Source organism: Magnolia sinica, chromosome 5 (genome assembly GCF_029962835.1).
Source record: "Magnolia sinica isolate HGM2019 chromosome 5, MsV1, whole genome shotgun sequence".
NCBI lineage: Eukaryota > Viridiplantae > Streptophyta > Magnoliopsida > Magnoliales > Magnoliaceae > Magnolia > Magnolia sinica.
Genome location: NC_080577.1, coordinates 84,680,935 through 84,694,161, shown reverse-complemented (window position 1 = coordinate 84,694,161; position 13,227 = coordinate 84,680,935). Strand labels below are relative to the sequence as shown.

The 13,227-nt window shown below is 39.3% G+C and overlaps 1 pseudogene; it reads right to left on the bottom strand.

Moving 5' to 3' along the window:
• The window catches only part of LOC131247085 (DNA-directed RNA polymerase V subunit 1-like), a 38,361-nt pseudogene extending 28,015 nt beyond the window's left edge, over positions 1–10,346 (bottom strand).
• Between the last annotated feature and the right edge of the window lie 2,881 nt (positions 10,347–13,227).

Genomic DNA, 13,227 nt, shown 5'->3' with positions numbered 1-13,227 from the left:
ACAGTACTTAGGGATGTTTGCTTGTATTACGTTATCATTACTGCTTGACTGAATTAATAACATGTTAACCTTTACTTTATTGTTCCACTGAGTTAATCACTCACTCCCACGTTTTGGGACGGTGTTCTAAACACCCACCAGACTCTGTCTTAGTTACAGATGATGATGCGACTCAGGAGGCGGAGCCTGATTTCTATGATGATCAAGACGAGTTCTCTTATATGCAGTTTTCCGGGGGTTTCGCTTAGGCCATCCGGTTTGACAGGGACACAGGGTTTATTTTTGGTAGTTGAACTATTTGAAACTATTACATGAATATGATGACTCAGTGATGTATTCATACTCTGAAGACCGATCGTGATCTTTTGGTTCATACAGTTTATATACATTTTTTCAGTCTTCCGCTTACGTTATATGAATTGATCTGGAGTATGAATTATTATTTTGGTATAATCCCACTCATGATTAATGCACTAACACAGACAACATTTAATCATCATTAAATATGTTGCATAAGTGATGTGTTGGAACTCGGGAGTTGGTCTTATGCTCGACCCCCGATTTTCAGGGTGTTACAACATGTGTGAACCCTCGATTTCTGTGCCATAGGACCCACCTTACATCAGATCTAGCCATCCAAATTATCTTGACCGCACTTATATTGTGTAGAAGCACGCAACCCCTCACGGTCTTTGCACAAGTTCGCACAATGCTACGTGTTGTGTGGTTTGGCACAACGTTGTGGCAATGAAGGGGTTTGTGCAGACCCGGGCAACCAAGGTGGTTTGCGCAAGCCCACACAAAGCCATGGATCTCTTCACTTTCTTCATATTCTTCCGATACTTCTCCTTCCAATTCTTCTTTCTGATTTATCCTCAATCCTTCATTTTTATGCCTCAACAGAAAGCAGAAAATCGGATCTCGAATCTAAATTCCTTTTAAATTCCCCACCGCCCCACCCTTGCTCCTTTATGACTTGGGACTAAACCCAATACCAAAACTATAAGATAAGAGAGAAGATTTTTTCCTATTTTTTAAATGAGGTCAGATCCTTTCCTTACCACAGGCTTGAATTTCATATTTGTTGCAATGTGATTGGGCCACATCATCACAGACTGCATTTAATGCAGTAGTGTTGACAACTTCAGTGATAATGTGTACTAATTACAATGTAGGAAAGCAGAAAATTGGATCTTGGATCTGAATTCTTTTTAAATTCCCCCACCACACCACCCCCCCACGCCACAAAACCATGTGAAGTTGGAGGTTTTGTGGATGAATATCCATTGTTTCTAGTGTATAACTCACTTAATGATTGGATTAGCCCGACATCTTGGGTATCTAATATTTATGATTGGATTAGCCCGACTTCTTGGGTATCTAATATTTATGGAATTCTCTAGACAAGTTGGAAATCATTTATATATTATGGTGGGTCCATACTTAAGCAAAACAAACTCCCTATGGTAGTGGGTGGTACTTATAATGATTCAAAATATGGGGAGAAGTGCTAACAATTATCGTAAACTGAGTCGAGGTTATTATTATTGGAATATGCAAACCAAACTATCCAGATCCAGCAAATCCATCTTCCTGGCATTTTCAGATTCATCCAGCAAACGCATTGTCCCTTGAATTTCATATTCATCTAGCAAGATGCATTCTCCCTAAAATTTCATATTCATCTAACAAGATGCATTCTCCCTAAAATTTCATATTCATCTAGCAAATTCATCCTCCCTGTTTAATACAGGCTACCTAATGTTATTTATTATTTTTAGAAATGTGTAGTGTATTTACTCCTGGTGAATGTATCATACAGGGGCAGCAATGTCTTTTGTAAACACCACCTAATCTTATAAGTAGCTATCTTGTGAAAGTGTAGAAAAATCTGAAAAAAAAAACAGCAAATTTTTCTTTTTACAGCAGTGGCCTTGTAACGACCTTGGAATTTTTGTGCTAATCTTTCCTTAAGTAGTTATTTTTGGGGTAATTAGCGCTATACTCGATTGCTTGTGAAATTCGCATCAATCACTTTAAATTGTATCTGCATGGCTCTAAACTTGTAGATTAGTTAGCGCTACGTTACTCTGAAACCTGGGATCCATCGCTAAATCCAGTTGTTCTGAGGAATTTTTGAAAGATCTGAATCGGACTTGGACCGCGCGTCAAAAGTTTGATGGCGATGATCTTAGGCTGTTGCGGTCACCGAGTTGGGCTTGACCATCACCTCGAAAATCAAGTCCATGTGATGTTCTGGGTCGATTTGATTGAGTTCGGAGTGAAGAGTGTGAGAACGGTTGGAATTTAATACGCTTTTATGAAATCTGAGTCGTGTCGCTTGCGCGACGATTTTAAGCTATCTGACCGTTGGATTCTAACCAATTTCACCCTCTGATCAAGGTAGGTGGCCCAGGCATACCCTAGTGCTTGTGGACCTGATCGAGATTCCGTGACCGTTGAATTGAGTGTGGTCCGCCACGGCTGATCTGAAGAGCTGGTCGGTATGAAAACTCAGCTTGACCTAGATCCATGGTCAAAGAGCTTAAGTCCGACCTTTCGTGGTTATAGGCCCACCAGAAGTGCTTCATTGGATCGAGAAAGGCTTACTTTGGTTATAACCTAAGTATACCTTGACCCTGGGGTTATTTTCATCAAGAATAAGCCTATTTATAGTCCTTAAACCCTAGCTCTCTTTTCCATACGAATTTTCTCTAACCCTAGCTTGGAAAGAGAGTGGAAAAGAGAGAGAAAGTGAGAGAGATAAGTTGGTGAATCATCTTGGATTCTTCTTTGTTCTTCTTCATCTTTGAACCTTCACTTTGAATCGTTCTTCTGACGGTTCTGAGTTCTTTTTGGGGTAAGTTAACCTAACCCTAACCTGTGTTAGAGCTTAGATTAGTTTTGGTGTTGTTGTATCTCATTTCTATCCTTGTTTTAGGGTATTTTATCGCCGTTGACGAAGACAACTCGTCTAAATCAGTTCGGTGTTCTTTCCTTGCTTAAGGTGCGGACTTTAAGTGTATAGGTTATGGTTTTCAAGGCTTTCAATGCCAGTGAATGATTTATTCTTATTATGGATGAGATTCTGCATAGCAAATGTTGTGTTTACATTGCTCTCCTGATATGCATGTGCTATATTGAGATTTGTGTATTCTATGTGTATTTATAAAGTACCGTATACGTATAAAATATGCACTTATGTTTGCCATGATTATTTGTCATGTATGTATGCTAGATGCATGTATGTATGCTAGATGCATGTATGACAACTCCTTGGAAAAAGGAATTGTCTAAATGCATGTATTTCAACATACGTCATGTATGTTGTTCCATATATGCTAAGTGTTTGTAGAAATGCATGAATGATCTAAAGTGTAACTTATTACACTAGTTGTGGGCGTTGAGAAGTGATTCTCAACACTCCTATTGATGTGCATGATTTCCTTTATGCAAGTTACATTCCATGTTATTTAAATTCAAGCACTACTTGTGCTTACATTATGTTAAGTTGATATTCTTCAGATGAGTATGTACCATGATTTGAGTTGTTGTTCTATTACTATTTTACATTCCACATAAGTATCTGTAGTAGTGTAATGTGTTTGGGACTATGCCTTAGTCCAGGAAATCGGTAATTGACCCTATATTCGTGGTTGAGATTGCTTTCGCCACGTAGGATGTATTAGACGAACCCGAGCCATATTAGAGTTGGCGGCAGTGGTTTGGCCACGCGGAGTGTTTGCACACTCTATGTCGTTCAATTCAACGTGCGCTCGTGCTAGTCGAGTTCGTCAAGTAACCCGATTGTCCGATGTGTGTTCACCATGTATGGACGCTACTGCTTGAATCTAGGATACCGAACTTACCAGTGAAATCCTAATAACCACGGTACCTTGATCCGCTAAGACTGAACATGGTGGTATAGGACACCGTGGTCGAGCTGTCGGCCTACGCTAGGGTGACGAGCCTCCCCGTAGTGACCAGTGAGCAACTAAACTCGTGAGCCGATTATGGTGGTATGGGACACTATATTCGTGCTGTCGGCCTACATTGATTGATGACGAGCCCTTTGTAGTGACCTCGAGCATACCTGGATACCGCAAGCAGGTGACGAGCCGATTTGTGGTAGTAAAGGCATGAAAGGCGTGCATTGATTGGTGACGAGCCATTTGCTACGACCTCAAACATATGATCGTATGAGATGTCTAGGATTGACGACCCTAGTATGGATCACTGTTTGGATGGTGATATGAGGAAGGTATCTTAGCTTCCCAATCCGGCTGTGTGAAATGGACTAATAACAACTTGGTAATCATATCCATGCACCGCATTTGCATGTGCTTTGTAGATGTGGCGCACTTTGAGGCGATGTCATGCGTAACGTAAGATGAAGACGCTGAAGGTGTACGCGTGAGGGCACGCATCATATTGCATACATCCTTGCATTAACAAGAGTACTTAGGATTTATTTAATTGTCTTGCTTTATCATTACTGTTTGATTGAACTAATAACATGTTAACCAGTGCCTTATTGTTCCACTGAGTTGATCACTCACTCCCACGTTTCTGGGGCGGTGTTAAACACCCACCAGACTCTGTCTTAGGCTCTGATGTTGCAGATGTGGATGCGACTTCTGAGGCAGAGCGGGAGCTGGATGATGATGAGGCTGCCTTCTCTTATATGCAGTTTTCAGACGGGTTCTAGCGAGCCTCGGTCTGATGTGCGGGATCATGGGATTATTTTTGGGAACTTAAATGATGTAACTTGATACTTATAATTTTGTTAAATAACACTTTCATACGATCTGGCTTGTATATGTAATTCAGGGGTTTACACTTGTACACATATTTTACTATAAGTCTTCCGCTTGCTTTATTCACTTACCCCTGAATCATATCTATGTTTTGGCTTAATCTATTCCATGTTTTAGGCACTAATACAGTCAACATACATCCTTCATTAAATATGTTGCATAAGTGATGTTTTGGAACTCGGGAGCTGAGTTATGCTCGACCCCCGAATTTCAGGGCGTTACAGGCCTGGTTTTGAAAAATATAAGATAGTATATTTTCTTTCTCTCCCTTGTCAGTGGAGCTGCACTTGTCCCTATTTGGGCTTTGTAAAGCCAACAAACTGGTATCAGAGCGCCAGGTTTTTGGTTGAAGTCGGCAACAATTTTCAGCCAACAGAATTTTTTTTTTGAATAAAATATGTTGAAGAAGTTTTTTTTTTTTAAAAATAGGATTTTATTTTTCCTTCTCCAAAAATCAGATTGTTTAGGTCATCTTGAGACTTAGTAAAGAAAATTTGTTTTATCCATCAAGAACTTGTTCGTGTAAAGATGGCCACCACAATACATCCACAAATTCCAAAGTTGTCTAAGGACAACTATGAAAATTGGTGCATCCAGATGAAGGCTCTATTCGGGTCCCAAGATCTATAGGAGATCATCATCGACGGGTACGTAGAGCCCACTACGGAGCAAGAAGCTGCCTACTCCGCCGAACAAAAGGCTGCCCTCAAAGATCAAAGGAAGAAGGACAAGTAGGTATTATTTTTTATCTATCAAGGGTTGGATGAATCCACCTTTGAAAGGATCGCTGAAGCGACATCAAACAATCAAGCATGGGAGACACTAAGTACCATCTTCAAGGGTGTGGATCGTGTAAAGAGAATCCGGCTACAAACACTTAGAGCCAAGTTCGAGGCCGCTCACATGAAGGAAGGTGAGAGTATCTTAGATTATGCTTCATGACTACTCGTTATTACCAATAACTTGAAAAGAAATGGTGAAAAGATCAAAGACATTCATGTGGTTGAAAAGGTGTTTCGATCCCTCACAACCAAGTTTGAACATGTGGTTGTGGCCATTGAAGAATCAAAAGATTTGGAAAATCTCTCCATTAAAGAGTTAATGGGATCGTTGCAAGTTCATGAGCAACGAATGCAAAAGAATGCTAGATCTATGATGCTAGCACAAGCATTGGGGTCAAGATTTACTCTAAATGAACAAAAGACCAGTCATGGTCATGGAAGCTCCCATTTTCGAAGTGGCCACGCCAATAACAATCGTGCAAGAGCAAGAGGGCGTGGATATAATCCAAGTAATCCACAAAATGAAAAAAAAATTTATTAATTTTCGTGGTAGAGGAAATGGTAGAGGCCGATACATATGAGGTCGTGGAAATATGAAAAATATTAAGTGCCAAAATTGCAACAAGTTCAGCCATTATGCATTAGATTGTTAAAGCAAGCCAGTGAATCAAGATGAACGATCCAACTATGTCGAAGCATCAAATCATGAAGAGGAAAAAACTACACTCTTCCTTGCACAAGAGAAAGGCCGTGATTAGTCAGATGTGTGGTATCTTGACACAGGTGTAAGCACTCACATGTGCGGCGAATCTATTTATGAAACTCACAGAAGGAGTTCATGGCGATGTGACGTTCGGAGACTCATCAAAAACTTCGGTGAAAGGCAAAGGTAAAATCAAATTTTACCAGAAAAAAGGTGAGCCACAATTCAACTCTAATGTATATTACGTACCCAACATGAAAGGTAACATATATCCTCAGCATCGGCCAACTACTTGAAAAGGGGTATGTGATACACATGGAGAACGCAGTTATGTCATTAAAAGATACATGCGATAGACTTGTGGCACGGATCCAATTGATGAAAAATCAAATGTTCCCACTGAAATTGCAGTAATGACTGCTTTAGTTGAAGTAGGAATAGTTCAAAGTGTCCTAGAGGGGGGTGAATAGGACTTTTACAAAATTTTACAACAATTAAAAAATCCTATTACTGTTATCTTGATCTAATATGTAAATGTCAACATATCATCAATTTAACTCTAATGGTTTCCAAACCAATTAGAGTATCCAATCACAAGACTAAGCAAAATCTAAACTATATATATATATATATATATATATATATATATATAGATATATATATCCATAGTCTAACATGGATTGAATCAGTAACTGTGTGTGGAATGTGATACTTATCAGTTCTACACAATCATGTGAACATCCAAAGTAAACACAGAAAAGTAAAACGCATATAGCAATCCCAAACACAGTCATTTATAGTGGTTCAGCTACTTGCCTACTCCACTCCTGGCGAACGCACTCAACCCATAAGTGTACCGTATTTCACTAACGGGGTTTTCAAATCAAGTTCACCTCTAACCTTCACAACCTACACAAGGTCGACTCTAGGACCTACACAAGCAACCTAGACATGTCTCCATGAGACACAAGTTTATGCCCCACAAAGGAGCAAGGGTCAACACGCAGCACCCAGGTTTTATGCTCTATATAAGAGCAAAGGATCCACACAATGAACCTAGGATTTTAAGCCACCAGGCCAAGGATCCACACAAGGAACCTAGAATTTATGCACTACACAAGAGCAAAGGTCAACACACAGCACCTAGGGTTTTAGGCCACACAGGCCAAGGACCTACACTAAGGACCTAAGTTTATGCTCTATAAGAGTAAGAGTCAACACACAACACCCACACATACTCTCCCGTCGGAGGACTTGAAAGGGGTGAGAATCACCTATGACCCAATCCTACATAAAGGAATGATCAGCAGGGTCTCTAGACTCTAATGACTTATAGATAAGTAGATGAGCCCCATTAAGAACGTTGATGGAGATCTCCTTTGATGACAAAGAATCTTTAGTTTCCATGATCCGCAACACTGATGATGCTCTAATGTATGGCGACGAGTTGGGTCAAGGTTATGTTAGTAATTACTCTATTAAATGATAATCATTAAAGAGACAGTAATTCCAAGATCTGAGGCATTCAAGGGATCCCAGCTCAATGATCTGCCATTAAGGTGGTAGCTGGAATATCCTTGAATGAGAAACTTCATTCACCAATCTGCTCTATTGAATATCAATGATGAAGGTGGATTGAGGAATAACTCCCTTGAGAAAAAGGACTTAGGGTAGGTGATGTGAGTTACTCTCTCAAAGCTCTCTCTCTTTTTTTCAATGCAGCAAACAAAAACAAGCTCTCCTTAAATAGATAAAAAATTCCAATAGTAATAAAGATGTCAGATTCTGACAAAGTTCGATATCATCGAGCCTGCATCGATATCATCAAACGTATGCTTTCGATGCTACCGAAGCAAGGTTCGATGATATAAACTCCACTGAAGTATATCCCTGAAACTTTTTGCTGAAGATCAATGCAAACGAGCTGGCGTCGATGTCATCAGAGTTTGAATTCTGATTTCATCGACCGGCTGATCGATACATCGATTATTTCCTTATGAAATTCAAAAGAGCTTGCTGGACAATCTTTAATCCATTTCGATGATATCGAGAATATATCAATTTTATCGATATTTAAATTACGATCATATCGAAACATCATCGATTCCACGGTCATTCCCATATGTTTTACCTTGCAAGTTTGCTGGAATAGTTTTATCCAAATCCGATTTCATCAATATACCTTCGATATCATCAAGATTTGAAATCCGATGATATCGAGTATGGTTTCGAGTCCTCGATCTTTCTAGGTGATTTTCCTTTGAGACTCGCTCGACAAAACTTGACCGAATTCGATGATATCGAACCCCTTTCAATATTATCGATGTATGAATTCAGATAATATCGATGATGGTTCGATTACTCGAGCAATGTCAGGATATTTTCCAAAAGTTGCTGGACAAAGCTCAAGGTAATTCGATATCATCGATCCTCTTTCGATTTGATCAATATTTGAATGTCGTTATTATCGAAATGTTTTTCAATTTATCGAGTATATTGTCCAAAATACTTTGTGGTTGCTGGACATAGAATGGCCTATTTCAATAATATTGATTTGTTGTCGATATCATCGATCATGAGTGTTTGATGTCATTGATGAGTACTCGATATATCGACAAAAGCTAAAAACTAAAAGATTTTCCTGATTTGCAAAATAGCTTGCATACTATAGACCCTATGTTGTTCTATCCACTTTTAAGGGTTTTATATACCTGGGTATTTTAGGACATGGGATGTGAGGCTAAGTTTACCTTTGACAAGCTCGAAGCAGACATCCAGTTAAGGCAGACGCTTGAATGTTCTTCCTATGGGGCTCACTTGACTTGCTAACTCAACACCCACGCTAATTGACAAACCAGGGCACTTTCAATCTCCCCCTTTGTCAATTGCATGACAAAACACCTGTAATCCTAAAACAACATCCTAAATTGTGTGTACATGAACTTTACACAATTTTATAAATATGATATTTGAGTTCACACACAAGGTTGTAACATTCAATAGTAATTGCTCCCCCTATCTTCTTGCAGCTGCTCCCCCTAACACATGTACCACCATACATACATAGATACACACAATTTTCTTCATAGTGGGATTTGTTCTCCCTCTTTTTGTCAGTTATTGACAAAGGTCAGTATATAGCAATATCAGATTAGTAATTGACGGAAGTTGAATCGTAAACATGAGAGAATTAAGGTGAGTGTGTATTCAAAATGCATATATAGATAGAAGAAGATATAGCAATTCATACGAGACATAACAAGCATAAATGCATTTGAAACTAGAGGAATCCAAAGGAACAGCTCAAAAATAGTAGCAGTCATTCAATGAGCATTCCAAAATAGCTGCCTAAGCTTGGCGGCATTTACTGTATCAACACAAAATATTCAACCCATCTAGAGGACTATCACTCCATGGGTATATAAAAAAATATTCTCCTCATCCAGAGGACTATCACTCCAAAATATTCGAGTTTGGTAAACCATTGTGGTCCTTCCAAGGACCGACGAGCACACCAACTGACAAACTATACAAGTCAATAGATCATCACATACACTTATAAGTACTTAGGATAATCAAAAAGATATCCATATCCTTAGTATGAGTGATAAGCAGGTGTATGTGATGAGTAAAATAAAATCACGGGGCTGAGCTGGATGGTGTTGTGTCATCTCTTCGACAGGTCAGTTAGTCGATGAGTTGCTGTGTCATATGTTGCAGTCCAGCTACCATCCTTTCCAAGGCTAAAAGTCACTCACCGTGCTTATCAAGCTTATCTTCAATCCGTGCCATTCGTCGCATCATTTTCCCGACCTGATCCTGATGTAATTTATGACGATGAGTTAGTGCAGATTTAAGTGTAGTCAGAACGGATTGTGGCTCCTGTGGTTCTCCTTCAGTAGGTGTTGCTCCTTCTCCCATCTCTACTTCTTCATGTATCTCTTCCTCGGGCTGTCCTTCTGTATACGGATGAAGCTTGAGATCCATCTTCCGTATATTGACCTTGTTGAAATGTTGCATTGGACGCTCAGGATCGTTTGTCATGGGCAGTCCAATTTTATCACACAGCACACGGACGATATGAGGAAAAGGTAGAGAGTTGCTCTGGAGGTGAAAATGACATAGGCTAATTGGTGGAGAATTAAAGTGGGCAGACATAGCTTAATACCAGACGCAATGCTGTATAGAAACAACACCATAAAGGAGGTAAGATCAGCTCGATTTCTCCCTCTAGGGTATACATTTGTGGAGAAAATCCAGTGCAAAACTCTGTATTTAGGAGTCATGTATTTTGCTTTAAGTGCGTTCCCTTGATACCATGGGATATCTCTACCTTGACATAGAAATTTCGTGACCTTAGATCGGTTTGTTGGGTCCTCGAGGTCAAGACTGGATAGACCGATAGGAGACAAGGTAAGACCAAATATGTTGGCAATGGATTCGGTCGTGATTTTAACACTTTCTTCCATGATAGAGACAGTAATCGAAGGAGGATCAAGGGCCAGAGAATGACAGTACGTAAGAAAGTGATAGGTCCTTTCATCATGACATATACCACCAAAGTCCAAAATGGGCAACCAATCAACTACATCCAAAAGAGATTCTAGATTCTATGTTTGAATGCACTCCTTATCAACCTGTCGTTCATGTACCAGACTCCTCTTAGTATATTTTTCCAACACATTTACATTTAGAGGAGGAGTTGATGCAGCAGGTGGAGGAGCAGGTGCCACTGCCAGAGTCTCACCGTGTGACGTTTGTCTTGTGGTGGTTCCACGGTGGTGAACAGGTGATGAGGATGCTCTGGCCCTTTCTCACGGAGCCAGAGATTTCTGCCGTGTAGGACGGGATGATTCTCCTACAATCGGGGCTTTTCCCTTGTTTTTGGACATGATTAATCGACAACCAGGCGAAGGAAGACAGAGAATTAACCAGGGAGTGAACAATTGAATGGTTGTCTCAACAAAAATCCTATTAAACTACGTTACACCAAATCGAAGGAATGATACCTTTGAATGGAAGAAGTAGATGTTGGGGATCCTCGGATTTTAGGGGCAGACGACCAACCAGGATAACGAAAATGTTCTAGAAGATGAACCACCCAAATGGAAATGGTAAAAGTGAAAAGTAAAAAAACCTTTTCCCGCTCGCCCGACTTTTATCGGGCAGAATTGTTCGATGACATCAAGTATATTTCCATCTCATCGAGAGCCTTAAGTTGATTTTATCGAAGAGGTCTTCGATAACACTTTATAACACGTGACACTCCTAATTCTGAAAGGTCGTTGATGATATCGATATACATTTGATCTAATCGAGGATTAGTCTGATTCATCAACAGACTAATCGAAGAGAAAAGGTATGACATTAATTTGATCACTTCGATGATCTACCGTATTTGCATATCATAGTATATTTTCATATAAGCTTGTATACACATCAAAATTTGTACAAAACATTGTGAAGAAAAAATTATAAACACCTGCTATACTTATGTGCAAAAAGAGTTTTTAAGGTATATAAACCTTAGATATATCATGATTCTTTCCAAAAGTGCATCACTTCACACATCCATCCAGGTTTAGATGCCATGACCTGGACTTGTTATCCTTGCTCAATTGACATTAGACATATGGATCAACCTTTGCACTGCCTTCGATGACATAGCAGTGGTCACTTGTGCGAAGACTCTCTATAACTAGTTTTCCTGATAAGTCCAGGATCTTGCATTTTAGCATGTCAAATGTAACCACATGCTTGTTGTCACATATTTGAGAGATGCTTAAAAGATTGTGAGTTAGTCCCTTTATGCAAAAAGCATTCTCATTTTTTAGCATCTTCCTTCCTTCTATGGGTCCATGCCCTACTACCTCAGCGGTGCTTCCATCACCATAAGAAACTATCCCATCATCAAGGTTTGAGTAATTTGAGAGAAGAGACTTGTTACCCGTGACATGTCTTGAGCACCCTCTATCTAGGTACCACTTAGTATTATTGCCTGTTATATGATTTGAGTGAGTGACAAGGCAATTTTTCTTTTCTTTCACTATCCATGTTGTGACAAGTTTCCTTGAGAATGTTTCCTTTACTTTGTCAGGAACTTGTCTAGGTACATTAGGTAACTAAATCATTTTTCCTTGTTCTATTAGATCATTTGTTTTCTGATTCAGTTAAGTCACTTGATTCAATAGCTCCTCCATTTTCTTGGTTATTCTGGGTGGAGATGGATGTGTCTTACCTCTTGCCATATTGTTTGGTGTACTCTTGGTATTTTGTATTGTTCTTCCCGGTGGTCTATACTTACTAATATGATTCAGACGGAAATTGGATTGAGTCCACCTAGGAGCAATACATTCAAACTTAAAATGGCCTGAGTCTCCACATGAATGACAGATAGAAGTAGCTTTTGTTTTACTTCCTGATGTAGCTAATTTCTCATTCATTGGTGCTGCATTTTTGAATTTTTCATATCCCAATCCACTCTTGTCTTTCCTAGGTCTTCCCATCCCTAAGAGTTTTCTAATTTTTCACTACTCTAAGAGAATTTGTAGTTCAGTTCAACAGACTTCTTAGATTGTTCTGCATCAAACCTAAGTATGTGATTCTCATTCTTAAGATGCATATTTTCATCTTTCAATAGTTCAATCTGCTTGGTCAGTTTTAAGGACTCAGATTTGAGGGATAAATTGATTCTTTCCAACTTATCATTTTCAGAGTGGTATTGTTGAAGATCAATGATCAAGTGAGTATTAATCTCTAAAGTTTTATCTAGATCCATCTACAGCAATTTATTTTTACTTTCATTCATCCCAAGTCTTTTAAGGATATGGAGGCTATGTGTATAAAGTTGATTATAGGCATTGTTCACTCCCCAAGTATAGGGTTGTGATGTAGTAATGAACTCAGTAAGACCGAGGTCGAATCC